Source organism: Theropithecus gelada, chromosome X, assembly GCF_003255815.1.
Source record: "Theropithecus gelada isolate Dixy chromosome X, Tgel_1.0, whole genome shotgun sequence".
Lineage (NCBI taxonomy): Eukaryota > Metazoa > Chordata > Mammalia > Primates > Cercopithecidae > Theropithecus > Theropithecus gelada.
This window is the reverse complement of record NC_037689.1, coordinates 93,721,651-93,743,696: the sequence shown is the minus strand read 5'-3', so window position 1 is coordinate 93,743,696 and position 22,046 is coordinate 93,721,651. Positions and strand designations below refer to the sequence as shown.

Sequence of the window (22,046 nt, the reverse complement as noted above, 5' to 3'; positions counted from 1 at the left end):
CACTCTGCTTTGCTTTTCTGGTGACGATCTTCAGTGAGAAAAAAAAAGTAAATTGCTCAGTCCTTTAATATTTTTTTTCTAGAGCTTTCTGTCATTTATGAATGAGATTACAAGTGGCTCTCTTGTGTTTTATGCCTCAATGCAATGTACTAAAGCACAAGGGAAAGTGGGTCATAGGTGGCCTTTGGAATGACACTGTGTTTCAGGAAGGTCATCCATTCTTACTTTCAGCTGGTCTCTTCTATTCTTGTGCATTTACTGTTGACTCAGGATGATAAAGTTTGTCCTTTGAGAGTTCAATATTCCTTTTTGGAATGTTTTGTTTTTCTTAAAAGGAATTATAAACTGTTCCCCATAAGCATTTAAAAAAATGGAAAATGCCGCGTGTGAGTAAACTTACGTTGTATCTTTACCTGTAACTCTTCCTATTTCATTTACCTGTAGCATTTTGGGATTTAAAATGTTTTGATATTTATATGGTTTTTGAGCCTTAATGGAACTAAGGACAAATAGCTTTCTAGAATCTAGGATATTGTTTCACAACTTTTTTTTTCCCAAAATGTCTGCAACTTTCTTCTTCTCACTGTCATAGAACAGGCCCATTCCATCCTCTCCAAATACTTTTTCCTATTCTTGAGAAAGAAACACATGTTGCTTATTTTAGAAATGACTAGATTCTTACTAAAGCTATATAACTTTTGAGAGAACAAAAGAACTTTTATCTAATGAATGCAAGTTCTTTTAATTATCAGGCCCAGAGAGATGTTAAAATGAGACACAATCATGTCCTACTCCCTCGTTTAAGCTATGTATTCCTCTCTTGAAACTGTTTGCTATTGCCACTAGTAGCTACAAATTAACTAGTAGCTATAGCCACTAGTAGCTATAAATTAACTTAATGATGCCACACCTAACACTGTAACCCACACCCTATAGCTTAACAATATATAGCCAATCACTAATCAATGTTCTTTCTGTAAACCAGTGAGAATTCCTGACAACTTTGTCATAGCCCACTTCCTGTCCCTCACATTTGCCACTTTTAACTGCTGTTAATCAGGGTGTATATTCAGAGCGAATTGAATCTATGCTTCCAGGTCGTAATCCTCAAACTTGGCTCTAACACTCTACTTATATTAATTTTGCCTCAACTTCTTCTTTTTAGGTTGACATATCTGGCATAGTTGGCAAGATTCAGAGTGACTTCCCCCACCTACCTTGTGTTTCTCTCTGAAAGAAGCAGTTGGTACCAGCATGATCAGTATATCTTCAGAAGTTCCATTGGATGTTTCATGTTTGGGTGGATTCTCCTAAGTTTGGAACTCCTACTTTATCATTAAAGGTCTAGACTTTGAGTTGTTTTTCGAAACCTCTGTTTCATTTAAGAGTGGAGGCTTCAGTCTCTGTCTTTGGACAGGAGATTTGGTAAGAAGCTCTGGAGAGAAATGCCTTTTTTCTGCTTCTCAAGATGGGATTTGGATCAACGTTTTTCTGCTTCTGTCTCATAGCAGAGGTGTGGGCCAAAGAATTGGCAGTTAGGCACCGGTGGTCTTGTTTTATATGGAATCATTTTTTTTAAATTGCAGCTGCCTTTCTATTTTTGAAGTCTGGTCTTGATTTTTCATTTGTGACCAACTTCTGTTAGCTAAACCCAGCTGGTTTATGTACAACACTTATGGGGTGTCCTCTTATAGCTGTCTAGGAAAGTGGACCCACCTAATTGGGGATGGTCATAAACAAAACTGACCAAAATAAAATGGGGATCTTTTGAAATACCTAAAATAATTTATTTGCATGCCCATTTGGAAAAAGCTGGTTTTAGAACCAGACAGGTTAAATAGGAGAATTACTTCCAATGGCAACCGAAAAGTTTCTAAAAGAAATTCTGAGAAAATTGCCTTCATTCAGGAGGTAAACAAAATCTATCTATCATCACCACCTGCGGAAATTCCCTAGGTCTTTGACACCTTCCCTGATACTCCTATTGCGGCAGTCCCAGAGTCTCTATGATTCCCTTCTGTTTCTGGGGGCTGCCTGATTCTTGAAACATTTTTTGCTTAACTAAAAAGACCACCCACGTAGGGCATGGTGGCTGACTCCTGTAATCCCAGCACATTGGGAGGCTGAAGTGGGCAGATTGCTTGAGCCAGGAGTTCAAGAGCAGCCTAGGCAACTATAAATATAAACCCTGTATCTACAAAAAAAAAAAAAAATTAGCCAGGTGTGGTAGTGCATGCCTGTAGTCCCAGCTACTTGGGAGGCTAAGGTGGAAGGATTGCTTGAACCCAGGAGGTCAAGGCTGCAGTGAGCAGGTATCCAAAAGACACATTTGGTGCCTAGCTGACAATTGTGTAGTGCAATAAAACAGGTAATTAAGAGATTAATAGTCTTCAAAAGAGGGAAATGAATAAAACTAAAGCCACAGCATTATAAAAATGCAGATTCAACAAATTTTTTTGAAATCAGTCCTAATGACTAAGCAACATTCCAGCTGAGATCAGATCTGACACAAGTTAAAATCCTGTAAAAGCTCAAATTGCCTGCTTTGGATGTCCTGAAAGACTGATTTTAAAATTTAAGCAAGAAAAGCACTCCACCTTGTTATCTAGTGTCTAGGATTTGATGTTTTCATTGCCATGGCCTGAGTTCACTTCCTGGTAAGAGAACTGTTTACTTTTGGTTTGATATTTATGTGACTTCACTTTTTAGGATGTTGCTTTGTTACTTGGGAGGGTACCTTTGATTTAAAAAAAATCAGGAACTAGAAATATCAGCTGTTTATCCTCCCTAAAATCTGATAATAAGAGATTTGAAGAAACTTTGTAAAGAGCTATATAGTCAGAAGTTGGCTTAATTAAAAGCTAATATTCAAGATATATATGTATATCTTGTATGTATACATGTATATATCTTGAATATTATCTCTATATAGCTCACATATATATTTCATATAAGCACATTAATATATGCTTAAGTACCAAATGATATATATATGTGTATATATATGTATATATATACACACATACACACACACACACATATGGCCTTTATAAGCTTATATATATAAAGTCTTTCTGCTTTTTCTCTTTGGGTCCTGTTTTGGAGATTTTTTTTTTTTCCAATGCAGTAAAATCCTTTAAAAATTATGTACTTGGGGCCGGGCACGGTGGCTCAAGCCTGTAATCCCAGCACTTTGGGAGGCCGAGACGGGCGGATCACGAGGTCAGGAGATCGAGATCATCCTGGCTAACACGGTGAAACCCCGTCTCTACTAAAAATTACAAAAAAACTAGCCGGGCGAGGTGGCGGGTGCCTGTAGTCCCAGCTACTCGGGAGGCTGAGGCAGGAGAATGGCGTGAACCCGGGAGGCGGAGCTTGCAGTGAGCCGAGATCCGGCCACTGCACTCCAGCCTGGGTGACAGAGCAAGACTCCGTCTCAAACAAAAAAAAAAAAAAAAAAAAATTATGTACTTGGTTCCTCTGTTAAATTCCTTTCTTACTTTCTTAAAAGTTGTTCTGGAGGTGGGTCTTGAGACAGCCAAATAGGAATAGTTCCAGTCTGCACTTCCCAGCGAGATCAACGCTGAAGGTGGGTGATTTCTGCATTTCCAACTGAGGCACCTGGCTTATCTCATTGGGACTGGTTATACACTGGGTACAGGCCATGGAGCGCAAGCCGAAGCAGGATGGGGTATTGTCTCACCCAGGAAGTGCAATGGGTCAGGGAACTTAGCCAAGAGAAGTTGTGAGGGACTGTGCCGTGAGGAGTGGTGCATTCCAGTCCAGATACTATGCTTTTCCCACAGTTTTCATGACCCACAGACTAGGAGATTCCCTCAAGTGCCTATACCACCAGCACCATGGGTTGCAAGCACAACACTAGGTGGCCATTTGGGCAGACACCAAGCTAGCTGCAGGAGTTTTTGTTGTTGTTGTTGTTGTTGTTGTTGTTGTTTTCATAACCCATTGGCACCTGGAATACCAGTGAGACAGGACCGTTCACTCCTCTGGAAAGGGGCTGAAGCCAGGGAGCCCAGTGGTCTAGCTCAGCAGATCCCACCCCCGTGGAGCCCAGGAAGCTAAGATCCACTGGCTTGAAATTCTCGCTGCCAGCACAGCAGTCTGAAGTCAACCTGGGTCACTCAAGCTTGGTGAGGGGAGGGATGACTGCCATTACTGAAGCTTGAGTAGGTGGTTTTCCCCTCACAGTGTAAACAAAGCCACCAGGAGGTTCGAACTGAGTGGAGCCCACCACAGCTCAGTAAAGCCACTGTATCCAGACTTTCTCTCTAGATTCCTCCTCTCTGGGCAGGGTATCTCTGAAAGAAAGGCAGCAGCCCCTGTCAGGGGCTTATAGATAAAACTCCCATCTCCCTGGGACAGAGCACCTGGGGGAAGAGGCAGCTGTGGTATAGCTTCAGCAGACTTAAATGTTCCTGCCTGACGGTCCTGAAGAGAGCAGCAGATCTCCCAGCACAGTGCTCAAGCTCTGCTAAGGGACAGACTGCCCCCTGAAGGGGGTCCCTGATCCCTGTGCCTCCTGACTGGGAAACACTTCCTAGCAGGGGTCGACAGGCACCTCACACAGGAGAGCTCCGGCTGGCATTGGCAGGTGTCCATCTGGGATGAAACTTCCAGAGGAAGGAACAGGCAGCAATCTTTGCTGTTCTGCAGCCTCTGCTGGTGATTCCCAGGCAAAAAGGGTCTGGAGTGGACCTCCAGCAAACTTCAGCAGACCTGCAGCAGAGGGGCCTGACTGTTAGAAGGAAAACTAACAAATGGAAAGGAATAGCATCAACATCAACAAAAAAGACGTCCACACAGAACCCCCAATCTGAAGGTCACCAACATCAAAGACCAAAGGTAGATAAGTCCATGAAGATGAGGGAAAAACAGCGCAAAATGGCTGAAAATTCCCAAAACCAGAATGCCTCATTTCCTCCAAAGGATCACAACTCCTCGCCAGCAAGGGAACAAAACTGGACGGAGAATGAGTTTGACGAATTGACAGAAGTAGGCTTCAGAAGGTGGGCAATAACAAGCTCCTCCGAGCTAAAGGAGCATGTCCTAACCCAATGCAAGGAAGCTAAGAGCCTTGAAAGAAAGGTTAGAGGAATTGCTAACTAGAATAACCAGTTTAGAGAAGGACACAAATGACCTTATGGAGCTGAAGAACACAGCATGAGAACTTCGTGAAGCATGCACAAGTATGAATAGCCGAATCAATCAAGTGGAAGAAAGGATATCAGAGATTGAAGATCAGCTTCGTAAAGTAAAGCGTGAAGACAAGAGAGAAAAAAGAATGAAAAGGAATGAACGAAGCCTCCAAGAATATGGGATTATGTTAAAAGACCAAACCTACATTTGATTGGTGCACCTTCACAGGGAGAATGGAACCAAGTTGGAAACCACTTTTCAAGATACTATTCAGGAGAACTTCCCCAGCCTAGCAAGAAAGGCCAACATTCAAATTCAGGAAGTACAGAGAACACCACAAAGATATTCCTCAAGAAGAGCAACCCCAAAACACATAGTCATCAGATTCACCAAGGATGAAATGAAGGAAAAAGTGTTAAGCACAGCCAGAGAGACAGGTTGGGTTACCCACAAAGAGAAGCCCATCAGCCTAACAGTGGATCTCTCTGCAGACACCCTACAAGCCAGAAGAGAGTGGGGCCAATATTCAATATTCTTAAAGAAAAGAATTTTCAACCCAGAATTTCATATCCAGCCAAACTAAACTTCATAACCGAAAGAGAAATAAAATCCTTTACAGACAAGCAATTGCTGAGAGATTTTGTCATCACCAGGCCTGCCTTACAAGAGCTCCTGAAGAAAGCACTAAATAAGGAAAGGAATAACCGATACCAGCCACTGCAAGAACATACCAAATTGTAAAGACCATCGACACTATGAAGAAACTGCATAAACTGATGTGCAAAAAAAGCCAGCTAGAATCATAAAGACGGTATCAAATTCACACATAACAATACTAACCTTAAATGTAAACAGGCTGAGTGCCCCAATTAAAAGGCATAGACTGACAAATTGGATAAAGATTCAAGACCCATTGGTATACTGTATTCAGGAGACTCATCTCACGTGCAGAGACACACATGGGCTCAAAATAAAGAGATGGAAGAAGATTTACCAGCAAATGGAAAGGAAAAAAAAAAGTAGGGGTTGCAATCCTAGTCTCTGTTAAAACAGACTTTAAACCAACAAAGATCAAAAAAGACAAAGAAGGGCATTACATAATGGTAATGGAATCAATGCAGCAAGAAGAGCTAACTATCCTAAATATATATGCACTCGATACAGGAGCACCCAGATTCATAAAGCAAGTCCCTAGAGACCTACAAAGAGACTTAGACTCCCACATAATAATAGTGGGAGACTTTAACACCCCACTGTCAATATTAGACAGATCAATGAGACAGAAAGTTAACAAGGACATTCAGAACTTGAACTCACCTCTGGACAAAGCAGACCTAATAGACATCTACAGAACTCTCCATCCCAAATCAAAAGAATGTATATTCTTCTCAGCACCACATAGCACTTATTCTAAAATTGACCACATAATTGGAAGTAAAATACTCCTCAGTCAATGGAAAAAAATGAAAATCATAACAGTCTCTCAGACCACACTGCAATCAAATTAGAGCTCAGGATTAAGAAATTTACTCAAAACCACACAACTAAATAGAAACTGAACAACCTGCTCCTGAATGACTATTGGGTAAATAATGAAATTAAGGTAGAAATAAATGAGTTCTTTCAAACCAATGAGAACAAAGACACAGTGTACCAGAATCTGTGAGACACAGATAAAGCAGTGTTTAGAGGGAAATTTATAGTACTAAATGCCCACAGGAGAAAGTGGGAAACATCTAAAATCGACACCCTAACATCACAATTAAAAGAACTAGAGAAGGAACAATCAAATGCAAAAACTAACAGAAAACAAGAAATAACTAAGATCAGAGCAGAACTGAAGGAGATAGAGACATGAAAAATCTTTCAAAAAAATCAACATTCCAGGAGCTAGTTTGTTGAAAAGATTAACAAAATAGATAGACCGCTAGCCAGAAGAATAAAGAAGAAAAGAGAAAAAAAATCAAATAGACGTAACAAAAATGATAAAGGGGCGATCACCCCCGATACCACAGGAATACAAACATCAGAGAATACCATAAACACCTCTATGCAAATAAACTAGAAAATCTAGAAGAAATGGATATATTCCTAGACACATACACCCTCCCAAGACTAAACCAGGAAGAAATCGAATACCTAAATAGACCAATAATAAGTTCTGAAATTGAGGCAGTAATGAATAGCCTACCAACAAGAAAAAAGCCAGGACTAAATGGCTTCACAGCCACATTCTACCAGAGGTACAAAGAAGAGCTGGTACCATTCCTTCTGAAACTCTTCCAAACAACAGAAAAAGAGAGACTCCTCCCTAACTCATTTTATGAGACCAGCATCATCCGGATACCAAAACCTGGCAGTGACACAACAAAAAAAGAAAATTTCAGGCCAATATTCCTGATGAACATCGATGTGAAAATCCTCAATAAAAATACTGCCAACAGAATCCAGCAGTACATCAAAAAGCTTTTGCACCACGATCAAGTTGGCTTCATCCCTGTGATGCAAGACTGGTTCAACATATGCAAATCAATAAATGTAATCCATCACATAAACAGAACCAATGACAAAAAACACAGGATTGTCTCAATAGATGCAGAAAAGGCCCTTGATCAATTTCAACAGCCATTTATGCTAAAAACTCTCAATAAACTACGCATTGATGGAATGTCTCTCAAAATAATAATAGCTATTTATGACAAACCCACAGCAAATATCATACTGAATGGGCAAAAGCTTTAACAATGTTGGTGGGAGGGTAAGTTAGTTCAACCATTGTGGAAGACAGTGTGGCAATTCCTCAAGGATCTAGAGCCAGAAATACCATTTGACCCAGCAGTCCCATAACTGGGTGTATACCCAAAGGATTATAAATCATTCTACTATAAAAACACAAGCACATGTATGTTTACTGCAGCACAATTCACAATAGCAAAGACTTGGAACCAACCCAAATGCCCATCAACAATAGACTGGATAAAGAAAATGTGTCACATATACATCATGGAATACTATGCAGCCATAAAAAGGATGAATTCATGTTCTTTGTAGGGACATGGATGAAGCTGGAAACCATCATTCTCAGCAAACTAACACAAGGACAGAAAGCCAAACACCACATGTTCTCACTCGTGAGAGTTGAACAATGAGAACACATGGACACAGGGAGGGGAACATCACACACTGGCGCCTGTTGGGGGGTTGGGGATAAGGGGAGGGATAGCATTAGGAGAAATACCTGATGGGTGCAGCAAACCACCATGGCATGTGTATACCTATGTAACAAACCTGCACATCCTGCATATGTATCCCAGAAGTTAAAGTATAATAAAAATAATTAATTAATTAATATTCTTCCATTTATATCTACTATTCTCTTTATTCCTCTTTGCTGTCTTCAGTGCCACATACAAGTATCTAAGGGTGAACACCTAATGACTCAGAAACCTTAAGAAACACAGAAAAAGTCACCACTGTCCTCTTTTTGGAGTCTTTTGTTTTCCTGTGGTGTCTAAAGAGTTATGAACAGATTCCTCTCAGTCTAAAACTCTACTCTCTTTTTGTATTGCATTAGCTGATCTCTTTGGCTTTGGAGGGTACCAGAGATTACTTTTTACTGCGAGAGAGGACTGGACTTTGATGTGTGTGATGATTGTTGAGAGCAGCAGCTTTGGAGGTGGTTGAGGGCAGTTGTTTACAGTAAATTTTTATTACTACAAGGGGGCTACTCCTTTCCTTGCACGTTTAGATAAGAAGCATACAGTTTAACATTTACAAAAATGTCTTTTTAGTGAAGCACACTGTGAAAGTGTTGCATGCATTTCTCTTTATTTGGGGAGCCAGGATCCAATGTAAAATTGAATTTTTTTTTTTTTTACCTTTAAAGCTCTAAATGCTCTGCCTTCCAACTGCACCTGCTTTGCACATATTTAAATTATTAGGCCTTAAAAACTGCAAATACTTTGTTGGCCCTGTTGGTTAATGGGCTCCGCCTTGCACTCAGTTGTCCAGTTGAAAAACAGACTAAATTAAAAGCTACCTACTTGAATGAAATTGGTCTCCTTATATAATTCTATAGTAAATCCTTCTTGGTGTTACCTTGGCATCCATTTTTAATCTTCCTCTACCACACCCAAACTTCGTCTTGAGAAAGCTTAAATTCTGTCTTCCTCTGTCCTTTGAGATATAAATTGCTACCATGCTTTCTTTGAAACTCAGTAAGGGCTTGGACCCTGTGGGACAAATAATCTTTAGCCTGATCCATTTACAAAGGCATAGTTTTAATCCAACTATTCTTTTAAACTAGAGTTTGCTGGTCTTGTATATACAATTGTAAAGTCAAAACTATAAAGTCTTTGTGTCTGTCTGTGTCTTTATATGCACATGTGTACTTGTCTGTCTGTATACTGTCTACATGGGTATGAAATTGACTCATAAATAAATAAGTAATCATAAGTTAGGTAAGTAAATCCAAACACTTTTCACATTAACATGACTTCAGTGATTTTTCGTAAATACAGATAGTTTTTAAATTGTTCGTAAAATAAAATAGAAATGTCTTCAGAGTTTAATTTAGACATTTTTGCCTGCATCTATTTTTCAGACAGCTTTATTTTGTCTCCACTGGCATTTTAAAGTCATAAAACTGTTGGTTCTGCAGTACTTTTGGTACTTGCTTAATTTATTTGTGAGTTAATGCTGTTCGAGCTGACTGCTAGGATTCTCCAAAGCCTTACCTACATCTTACTATGATATTTTCTTAATTTTAAGTATTTAGATTCTGAGACCTAGACAAGTGACTATGGTGGGGCCTCAGGACAATACTCAGGACCAATCATTCCTAGCCCACCTGTGTTCCTTGGCCATGCTGGGAGGGGTTAGATCCTCCAGGCATTGTCTTCACAGCTCTGTCCCTTGTCCTGGACACTGCATTTAGTACCTAATTAAAATTGCCCACTTCCTAAGTTTTTCACTAAATATAAGAGTTACTAAGAGTTAACATTAATATATGTGATTAAAACTACTAGATATAAAATAAATAATTCTATATGCAAAGTGTATAAGGAAAGTAGGATATGTTTCTGGTAAGAAAGCTTATAAGACAGACGAGGGTTCACCCTACCCACAAAAACCTTTTCTGGGGGGAATCTAGGTTGCATCGTGTTACTGCTTTTACAATCTTATTTTCTTGTCATCCAATTTGTACTCTTTCACTTGGAGCACCTTTTCAACAGTGTCACTATCTTTGAAAAGTACAAATCCAAGCCCCCTGAATAGCCCAGTGTCTGAGAAGGTCTTAATCGTGAAGTGTAAGATCTTGCCAAATTGGGACAAGTATTCGAGAAGAGCTGGCTTACGAAATCACAGGATAGCCCCCCAGTAAACATCTTCCTGGTATCCTGCTGAGTCTTGTTGGCTGCAATTCCAAACCCTTCAGGAAGTTGTTCTGTTTCATTGAGTTTTCTTACGGAAAAGCCGATGGCAGCCATAGTATCAAAGCAGGTGTCGGCAATGTTGGTGATTAGCTTGGCTAAAGCTCAACTGACAGAGGTGGAACATGGAAATTGGTGGGGGAGGTGACAAAACAGGGACGTGGTGACGTAGGAATAAGGCAGTGAGCGGTTTAAATGCATGCAGAACGTGTGTAATAATGCATTGCTACGTTAAGTGCAGTTTCAGTTTTGTTCTGGTATTAGAAAAAAATTATACAGCTTATTATAACTGTCTCCATTTTCAAGTTATTTGTATGTAGTAATTAAATAAATTTTATCTTCAGAAGGCCATAATGATAGGAAAGTAGAACCTAGAGATCTTACAAAAATTTGATAAACCTAATTGCAGTTAGTTTTTGACCTATAAGGTCACAGATTACATTCTCATTTTTAAAGATTTAAGTTATTTAGAAAACATCTTAGACATTCAAAATGATAAAAGATGCTGCCTTAGATAACGAGGGATCTGGATAATAGGTTGATTAGCTTTATGGAACTGACATGTACCAGCAAAAATAGAAACTGGCAGCCAATTCTTTGGGAGTACACAGAGGGAGATTTCCTGATTGAGCATTATTATTTTTTCTCTCAATAACAAAAAGTCTCATTTAGGGATAAATTTTATGCCAATTACTGGTAATCAATTACTTTATTAAAAATAAAATGAGAGATGGCCTGCTTTCACTTAGTAAACCTCAATGTTACATTTACATTTTTCATGGAGAGTTTTCTTTTTCCTCAGATACAGAATAGCTATTTTTTAACTGTGAAATTCATTTTTAATTTTCCTATTGGCTTATTCTCTCTTTCTGTATCTTCCTCTATGTCCCTATCTCTGCAGTTATTGCTATGTTAAACAGTAGTAAATTATGTATTTTAATGCTGAAAGACATTGGATCAATGATTTAATGGAACTTTTGAACTGATGCCTGGTATGTTATATTTAAATATGTTGTTTCCTAGAGGTTTACAGTTTAATTGCTGTAAAATCTGTTTGGATAACATACTAGTGAGTATTCCTTCACTATAAAATATATAGGTTACATTACTAGGTAGTAATCTAGTCCCATGGATTATCAAAGAGCATTCTGAAATTAAGCTTTTCACTAATGCTAACATCAGTGCTATGGTCTGAATATTGCTGTTTCCTCAAAATTCATAAGTTGAACCTAATACCCAACATGATAATATTAACAGATGGGGCCCTTAGGAGGTAATTAGGTCATGAGGGCTCTGCTATCACGAATGGAATTAGTGCCCTTATAAAAGAGGCTTCAGAGAGCTGCCACATCCCTCCCATCGTGTGAGGACACCACAAGAATGTGCTGTCTGTGAGGAACAGGCCCTCACCGGACACCAAATCTTCTGGTGGTGTGATCTTGAACTTTTCAGCATCCAGAACTGTGAGCAATAAATTTATGCTTTTTATAAATGGCTCAGTGTGTTGTTTAGTAATTACCCATTAAGGACTAGGACAGTGAGGATGGTATGCATCTAGTAAGATGCAAAATTATGGTTAAATTTTCTCTATTACACCATAATAATGACTCAGCTCATCACTCAATAAAAGCAATCAACCTGTCCCTCTAAATAATTTTCCTCCAATTCCTCTTATATTCTAGAATGCTAAAATTCCATTTCATTAACAGAGATCCAACTAGAATTATTCATAAACATAATGTAATATAAAAGAAGATGGCATTAGAACATGTGGACTTGATAAAGCTTTGAAATTCTTTGGTTACATAATTCTCTCCAAAGGGAGATATTAGGGAATTGTCTAGGGAATATAGACACTTCTTTTCATGTTTCTTTTTGGTGTTTCCCCTGTTTTATCTTCTATAAAACTGTACCCACTGCTTCTTAGATAAACTAAATACAGCTGCTGTTCAATGACCCTGAACTCATCAGGAAAATATCCATAAGAATAAAAACTAGGCCATTTTCCTTGACTAAAAACAAAAACAAAAACAATTTGGAATAGCACATAGAATGAAAATCAGTTAAGAGACTTCATAGCACCAGCTTTTCCTGTATATGTGGCTTATTTTTTAAAATAAGAAACTGAAATTGTAGATAAATTCTGAGTATATTGATGAAAGACAAATGATTAACGTTCTCTTTATCTATTGATAAGGTGTGGGGATCATTGGACGGTGCAGATACGTTAATGAACAAATAAATATTAATTGATCCACACTATTGGTGTCTTTATTAAATTGATGCTTTGAGGGAAAAAGTACCGTAATATAAATATATTAGAATTGAAGACTAATTTGAGACATTATACTCAGAGATTCAAAATTACCAAGAAATCCTTTTAGGAAGTTTTATTAGACTTGCAGGAGATCGTCTATAGTTCCAGGGCATAGTTGGGTCAGCAGACATGGCTGCTTGGGAGGCTATGAAATTTGTGCTATTTCCGGAATGACTTTTTCTATGTGAGTAGAAAGCCACACCCTGCCACATCCCAAGACAACATCTCTTTGGAACTGGTGGATAGGCCGTAAAAGCAAAGCAATGTAGTGCAAATACCACTGAACTGGGCACTGAAAAACTTGGTTTCTAATGGGGGACCCTGCATGAATTATTTAATTTTTCAGTTGTCTTCTTTCTTTATTTGTAAAGAGGTCCTAGGGATGATAATGTATGTTGAAAATAGTTGACCTCTTTCCAGAAATGTAAATCCATTACTCAAAACAAAAGTGGTGGTATTTCTGATATTGAAAAATAGATGAAACAATCCAGAGCCACTGTGTACAGCAGTACTGACTATACACTGTACAACTAAAAGGAAATACATTTACATTGACTAATGGAAATTGTTGTGGCTACTCTGCGTAAGTGGGGTGGATTTCTCTACACTCAGAATGTCGTTTTCATGGCAAGAATGATGACACCACATGTGCGCGCGTGCACACACACACATACACCCCAAGAAGGCATGAACAGGTTTATTACTAGATAGCAAAGCTTTCAGGGAATAGCAAGATGGCTCCCAAGTTGGTCTCAAAATGCCTTGATAGATTAGGAAAAAGAAATGGCTTGGGGTGTTTATGTGGTTAAGGCCAGGGTTAGGATTCTTGCACACAGGCTGGAGTCTGTGTGGTTTAACTTCTGCTGACATCAAAATGGAGGGATCACCCAAGCCTTCTTACCAGCTTGCCAAGATACAGGGCAGAATGGGAAGGAGAAGTGTTGGAACTTGAAATCTGTCAGCACTGAACCCTCAAAAATGAAGTCAACTCCTACATTACAGACATGGATGTTGTTCCCCAATGTCATGCAAGTTGGCAGTCCTGAACTTATAAAAAAAAAAAAACTTAACTTTTTATAGTACTTTAATTAATATATAATAATTGTATATATTTGTTTATGGGGTACATATGCTATTTTGATACATGTATATAATGTGTTATGATTAAATCAAGATAATTGGGATACCCATCACAACTATTTATCATTTGTGTTGGAAACTTTCCTAATATTCTAACTATTTTAAAATATACAATAACTTATTGTTATATAGTATTTTTTATTTCATGAAATATTTCTGCCCACATGTGGACTCCACAGTCTCATCTCCTGATTTCATGGATGATGGTACTGAGACTTTGAGAGGTAGGTTTTTAATCTATAATCATAGCTAGTAATCCAAAAGTATTAGGGTATTACTGAAAATGCTTCTTAGTTGAGGAATTACTATGTTTGAGTCTGCAATTATTCTATTGTACAACGGAAAGAAAAGAACATATAACCCCACATTTGGAGCTCGGCAATGTTTTCATAGTTGTGCAGTTTGTTCCACAGACTATTACTAAGACTCTGTTGAATTCAAAGCATTTTGTTAGGTGCTGAGGAAATACAGAGTCATAAAAACTGGCAACAGACTTCCAGGAGCTTACCGTAGAACACATTGTTTGAATAATCACCTAATGATAAATTCACTTAGTGTAGGATGCAAATGTAGATAATCCAAGCCCACAGAAAACACTCTCTTATGTTAATTTACCATAAAATTAGTTAAAATCCTTGTTTATTTGCTTTCAGAGATTCTACTTTAATTCTTTAGACTGTATTGATTATAATAGCTATGCCCACAGCAAACAAGCAGCTTAAATATTCTGAAGTTCAAGTAAGACAGAGACAATGAATTATTAGAAATTGTGCTTTATATTACAAATTATAATGTGGTATCAGGTATAGTACATTCTAAACTCATATATAGTTCAAAAGAAAAATATTAACTAATAGACAATTTAAAATATTTTCTGCATTTTTATAATAAATGTTAATTTATATTACTGTATGACATTTTCATGACAACTGAAGAACATCAAACCTGTATTTTTATCATTGTCATTTTATTGCATTTATACATTTTTTCTTGTCACCACCAAAATAAAATTTGGGGCCAAAGTTAAAATGATTTTAGTAACTGAATTTGCTTGACATTAGAAAATTAATATACTATTATTACTGTGATACTAACAATTTTCACTATAATAGACAATAGAGGAAAATTATTTGATTACAAAAATTGAAACAAATATTGATCCTTCTGTCTATCTAGTCTAGTCAATAATTATCTCTTAGATTATATATGTAGTATACCAATCCTTTTAGTAATTTAGTGTATGTGAAAGTTAAAAATTTACACCAAAATAGGACAAGACTAAATTGTGGCTATTCATAAGGAAAGTTATTAAAATAAAATTATGATTTCCAGTTTCAGGCAGAAACTTTCATTCTTAAAAGCTGAAATAGTCAAGCACAGAAAATAAAGCATATATACATGTCTTCAGGAACAATAGCAAGGTAACATTGTATTTTATCACATCTAGGATGCCATCAATTATAAGATACACTATACTTTTGCATCAAGAAAGAAAAAAATCTATTAAACTCTGACGTACCATCAATTTTAAGGGATGTACTGATTTCAGCGATACTAAAATGTAAAAAAATCAATAAAATATGGTATATCCTAAAATATTGGAACATTTTGCAACATTCATGGGAAAGATATCTATACTCAATCCTGTCAGAAATTTGGTGATTAAGGCACCAAGTGGATCTTATTATAAATCAGTATCTCCTGTAAGTTAGTCACATTTGTAGCAATCTTTCAAATGAATTTTTCAGCATGAGCAACAGAGATTCATAATATGGCTTCACTGTGTATGTTAAAAATCTTCTTTTTTCCCCTATTATCTAGTGTTTCTTTTTATACAATTACTTCTGCATGGATTGCTTGAATTTACCTTAGCTACTTGATTTGGAATTATCTTTCCTATATTTTCTGCATGAAATGACAGCACATGCTTATTATCTCTCCCAGGCCTTAAAAGTACAGGGAGGATCAAGATGCAAGCAGGTTATGGCAAAAATTCACTCAAAATGAAGTACCATCATATAGGTTAAGATTGAGGTCTGAAAGGAAGTGAACATGATGGAAAGTAATATGAAAAGCTGAATCCTCCATTCTCTATAAAATCCTCTGACTGAATTCTAAAGCCATACTACTCACAAAGGTACCCTTGAATGATCGCCAAGGAATATGGCGCCAGAAATACTATAAAACAACCAGGGTAGAAATGACCTGTTCCCTGGCCCAAGACCACTAGGTGCCAATCTATAAGTAAATGATTGGGTTTTTAAAATAATAATTTGATAACTAATTTTTAGGTATGAAAATTCACAGTACAATGTATTCTTTTTCTAGAGGTAAGTATTGAATCCACTTGGCCCTAGAGAAGCCTAAAGAGAATTAGTCGGGAATAATTGCCTCAAAAATATACTTCACAGGAAAATGTGACAGTGTCCAAACCTTTAGTGCAAAATACATGGCATTTTCCATGGCTATCTTGTCATTTCACAGAAATGTATTTTATGTGACTTTTACATGAAAAATGATAAGAATAACCCACTCAAATATTAGTCCTCTTTCCTATTAGGTGTGCTAGGTATTTTCTCTTTGTCATGGTGGTTCATACCCTATAATATCAGTGCCATTTTTATGTCTTTTCAAACGAATCCGCTTATTGAATTAAAGAGATGTTAAGGAAAACAAATTCTGAAAGGAGCAGATCTAGAAGATGGAGTAGGAAATGAGCTGAAATTAAAACCAGCAGAGACTAGTAGACATTGGGAAAAAAACTAAGAGAAGAAATGCAATAACATGGAAACTAGGTAATTAACAAAAACTTCTCTTTTCAGCAATATAGGAATGCTTCTCTGCTGTTCAATTACTGAGGTTACAGGTATAGAATTTGTTGCTTTTCGAGGACATAAAACATTGTATTGTGACCAGGAAACAATCGTCCCTTAGTGACCTTTATTTCTTTAGAGTTTTATCAAAATTGTAACTTCTATTTCTGTTGTCCCTAAAGCAACACAAAATCTCTTGTTTTGTTAAAGACATCTAAGTTGGAGATGTTTTGTTCTCTGGAATTCAATTACTGCTGTGTTCTTCTTTTTAATAAAACATGCCAAAGTTAAAAAACAGCATGGCCACAGGAGAAGCATTAGAGAAAGCTGCACAGCTGAAAGTAAATTTAAAAAAATAAATTATGAGCACAACAGGATGCTAATATTCCAGTACCTGTTTCTGTACTCTGTGCTATGCCTTCAGGTCAGGGCCAATCTCTTTTTCAGCCTGGTAGTTACCCCGATTTAAATTGTGAAATGAGTCTCCTGTGATGCTACCTAGAAATACCATCACCCTTCACTTACTCTTGTAGAAACCATCTATTTTTTCCTCCCGAAATGCCATGTTTGCTGGTTTGTTGTTGTTGTTGTTTTCCCATAGGCCACTGATTAGCATTCTATTTTATCATTTGCCTGATCAAAGGGGAAAGGGAAATGTGTGTGTGTGTGTGTGTGTGTGTATACTGAGGGAGGGAGTAATTCTTGAGCAACCATGAAAAAATACTCAGAATTAACTATGTCCGATGGGTGATCAATAACTATATCCAAAAAATAACAAACTGGTTAAACTTTTACTCCTGCATTTTCACAACTTTTTTTTTTAATCCATCTACTTAAGCATTTACCCTTTGAGTTACAAATAATCCAATTACACTCTTTAACTTATCTTAAAATGTACAATTAAGTTATTATTGATGATAGTCACCCTATTTTGCTATCAAATAATAGGTCTTATACATTTTTTCTATTTTTTTTTTATGCATTAAGCATCCCTGCCTTCCATGCAACTCGGCACAACACTTCCTAGCTTCTGGTAAACATCCTTCTACTATGTCCATGAGTTCAATTGTTTTAATTTTCTGAACCCCAAAATAAGTGAGAACATGTGATGTTTGTCTTTCTCTGCCTGGATTATTTTAAGTAGCATAATAATTCTCATTTTCATCCAAGTTATTGCAAATGACTGGATTTCATTCCTTTTTATGGCTAAATAGTACTCCATTGTGTTTATGTACATGTTCTTTATCCATTCATCTGTTGATGGACACTTAGGTTGCTTCCAAATCTTAGTTACTGTGAACAATGTCTCAACAAACATGAGACTGCACATATCAATTCAATATACTAATTTTCTTTTTCAGGGGTATATATCAAGCAGTGGAATTGCTGAATCATATGGTAGCTCAATTTTTACTTCTTTGAAGAACCTCCAAACTGTTCTCCATAATGGTTGTACCAATTCTCACTAACAGCGTATGAGGGCTCCCTTTTCTCCACATTATCTCCAGCATTTGTTGTGGCCAGTGTTTTGGATATAAGCCGTTTTAATTGAGATGAGACGATATCTCGTTATACTTTTGATGTGCATTTCTCTGATGATCTATGATGTTGAGTACCTTTTCATATGCCTGTTTGCCGTTTTATGACATCTTTAAAGAAATGTCTACTCAGATATTTTGCCCATTTTTAAATCAGGTTATTGAATTTTTTTTCTGTAGAGTTGTTTGACCTCTTTATATATTCTGGTTATGAATTCTTTCTCAGATAAGTAGTTTGCAAATATTTTCTCCGATTCTGTGGATTGCCTCTTTACTTCGATGATTGTATCCTTTGCTATGCAGAAGCTTTTTAACATCATGTGATCTTATTTTACAATTTTTGCTTTGGTTGCCTGTGCTTGTGGGATATTGCTCAAGAAATCTTTGCTCAGATCAATGTCCTGAAGCTTTTCTACAATGTTTTATTGTAGTATTTTCATGGTGTGAGGTCTTAGATTTAAGTATTTATTCTATTTTTATTTGATTTTCATATATGGCTACAGACGGGGGCTTAGTTTCATTCTTCCGCATATGGATATCCAGTTTTTCTTGCAGCATTTATTGAAGAGACTGTCTTTTCCTCAGTGTATATTGTTGGCAAGTTTGTCAAAAAATGAGTTCTCTGTATGTGTGTGGATTTGCTTCTGGGTTCTCTATTCTGTTCATTTGTCTGTGTGTCTGTTTTTATGCCAATAGTATGCTGTTCTGGTTACTGTATCTCTGTAATATAATTTGAAGTCAGGTAATGTGATTCCTTCAGGTTAGTTCTTTTTGCTTAGGATAGCTTTGGCTCTTCTGTATCTTTTGTAGTACCATATAAGTTTTGGGATTATTTTTTCTATTTCTGTAAAGAATGTCATTAGTATTTTGATAGGGATTGCACTGAATCTGCAGATTGCCTTGGGTAATATGGACATTGTTAACAATATTGATTCTTCCAATCCAAGAACATGAAAGATTTTTCAATTCATGTCTTATTCAATTACTTTCATCTGTGTTTTATAGTTATAATTATAGTGATCTTTACTACTTTGGTTAAGATAATTCCTGTGTATTTAATTTTGTGTGTGGCAATTGTAAATGAGATTACTTTTTAAAACTTTTTTCACATTGCTCCCTGTTGGCGTATGGAAATGCTACTGACTTTTATATGTTGATTTTTATATCCTGTAACTTCACTGATTTTGTTTATCAGTTGTAAAGGGTTTCTTGTGGAGTCTTTAGGTTTTTCCAAGTATAAGATCCTATCATCTGCAAGCAAGTATAATTTGAATTCTTCTTTTCCAATTTGAATGCCTTTTATATCTTCTTATCTGACTACTGTATCTAAGACTTCCAGTACCATGTTAGATAACAGTGGTAATAGGGAGCATCCCTGTCAGGTTGTCTATGAATGAAGAAAGTTCTATTTCTTCTTTGCTAATCTGTATGCCTGCAAGTTTTTTTTTCTCTTATTTATCTAGATTGGACTTCCATTACAAGATTGAGTAGTAGTGGTAAGATAAAACATCGCTGCCTCAGTCTCTCACTCATCTTTTATTAGATTAAGGAAGCTCCCATGTATCCCTAGTTTTTGGAAAAGTAAGTTTTCTTGTTGTTCATTTTCTTTTGCTTTATTTTTCTTTAAAATGAATATGTATTCACTCATCCAGTATTGTAACTATTTTTTTTAAATTAAGCTACTTTCAAGAGATATATTGAAAAGGGTTTTTAGGATATTGAAAACTTTCTTAAATTTATTCTTAAAAGTTCTTTTAGAATTTCACAAAAACTTTTGTAGTTCCCTAATTATTGTGTATGCCAAAAACTTGCTTTTTAATGTTCTATTTAAAAAATTCAATTAATTAAAAAGAGTAAGCTTGTTCTTTCAAGCAATTTTCTTCCAGTAATATACTTAGGTGCTTATTTTATGTCTCCCATAAGAGAAGTTGTGATAGTAGTTGAAAGCACTACATATGTTATATATGCCAAATATATATATATTATATTTATATTATATATATTATATGTTATATATTATATAAATAATAAATAATATATAAATAAATAATATATAAATATATTATATATATATTATAATATATATAAACACTATATATGTTATATATGCCAAAGCACATATATATATTATATATGCCAAATATCTATTTTTGAGGGCTACTATTTTGTACATGTTATAAAGCTATTCTCTTTGAGCACAAATAAACGAAGTGAGTAGCATAAGTGTTCAGATTTGATCTACTTTACCAGTCAGTAATTGTAACAACTGCCTCACACAGATGTGACTAGATTACTTGTTTTCCTTCAAAAATTAAGAATTTAAGTAGCTTGCATCAGAATAATGAAATAGAAACCCAAGACCTAGTTCCCACAGATACTAGGGTTCTTAGAATATGAGTCAGCTTTACCTCCACAGTCTCCACAGGAATAACACAGAACAAAACTCACTACCATTCATTGACTAACTGAATATTATTAAAGTTTAATTTAATTAAACCTGCAACACATATATATGACCCTCACGCACTCGAAAATGTGTGTACAACTTTTGACTCCATAAAAACTGAACTACTAATAGTGTATTATTGACCAGCAGCCTTAGAAATAACATAAACAGCTAATTAATATATATTTTATATGTTATATGAGTTACATACTGTTATTCTTAAAGTAAGCTAGTGAGAGGAAAATGTGAAGAAGATCATAAGGGGCTTAAGATGGTAGCTCTGGGTTGGGGTGGCTAGTGACTGGGGAGGCACTGAGGAGGTGTGGGACCATGATGGCAGTCAAGAAGTGGAGTCCAGAGAATGGAGAAGATGAGGAATTGAAGGCAGAGATGTTGATTCCAGTAGAATTGTCAGGATTTTCTAAAAATGTGAAAATAAATGCAAGATTTGGAGAATTTGCAATGAGAGGCCCATTCTGCAAGTGGACAGCTATCTCTTTGCTGGAGAGTACAAAGACCCTCTTCAGACCTATGCTATATTTCAAGAAAATGTTGAAAATGTAGATGCAGAAGGCAATAATAAAACAGTGCTAAAATATAAATGCCATACAATGAAGCAGCTCAGCATGATAACTCTTCTGACAGACAAGAAGGAAGGAGAAGAAAACATAGGTGGGGTGGAATAGCTGATAATCAGGAAAATGATTTCTCCTATAGACCCAAAATGATTTGTAGCCTTCTACATAAAAATGAAGATGAAGAAGTAGGTAGCTTCAACTCCAGACAAACTTTTGGAGGTGGAAGAGCAAGAGATTCAAACGGAAGATAGTTCAAACCTGACTTATGAACAGGAGAAACCACTGCACTTGGAAATAGAGGTTTCTGGTTACGTTATTGATATCTCTTCTAAAACAGAAGGTTCTGTTTTTATGGAAACTTAAAATGCTGCCTTACAAACCACTCCTAGATAAAATGGTTCACACAATAACTAGTCATGATATTTTTGAAGTTTTTATGTAAAAATAATAGGCTTTGTAGCTTTCAATTGTTACTATTTTGTCATTTTTGTTGGCTAAACACACATTTCCAGTTATAGCACAACTTAATATACCAGAATCATTCAGGATCAGACATGAATTGAACTTTTAAAAATATAGTTTAAATGACATTAGGGACCCTTCTTTGATAACTCCTTTAAATTTG

The 22,046-nt window shown here is 36.4% G+C and overlaps 1 pseudogene; it reads left to right on the top strand.

The window, feature by feature from the left end:
- Nucleotides 1-21,173: 21,173 nt before the first annotated feature.
- Nucleotides 21,174-21,784, top strand: LOC112615213 (annotated as a pseudogene).
- Nucleotides 21,785-22,046: the final 262 nt, after the last annotated feature.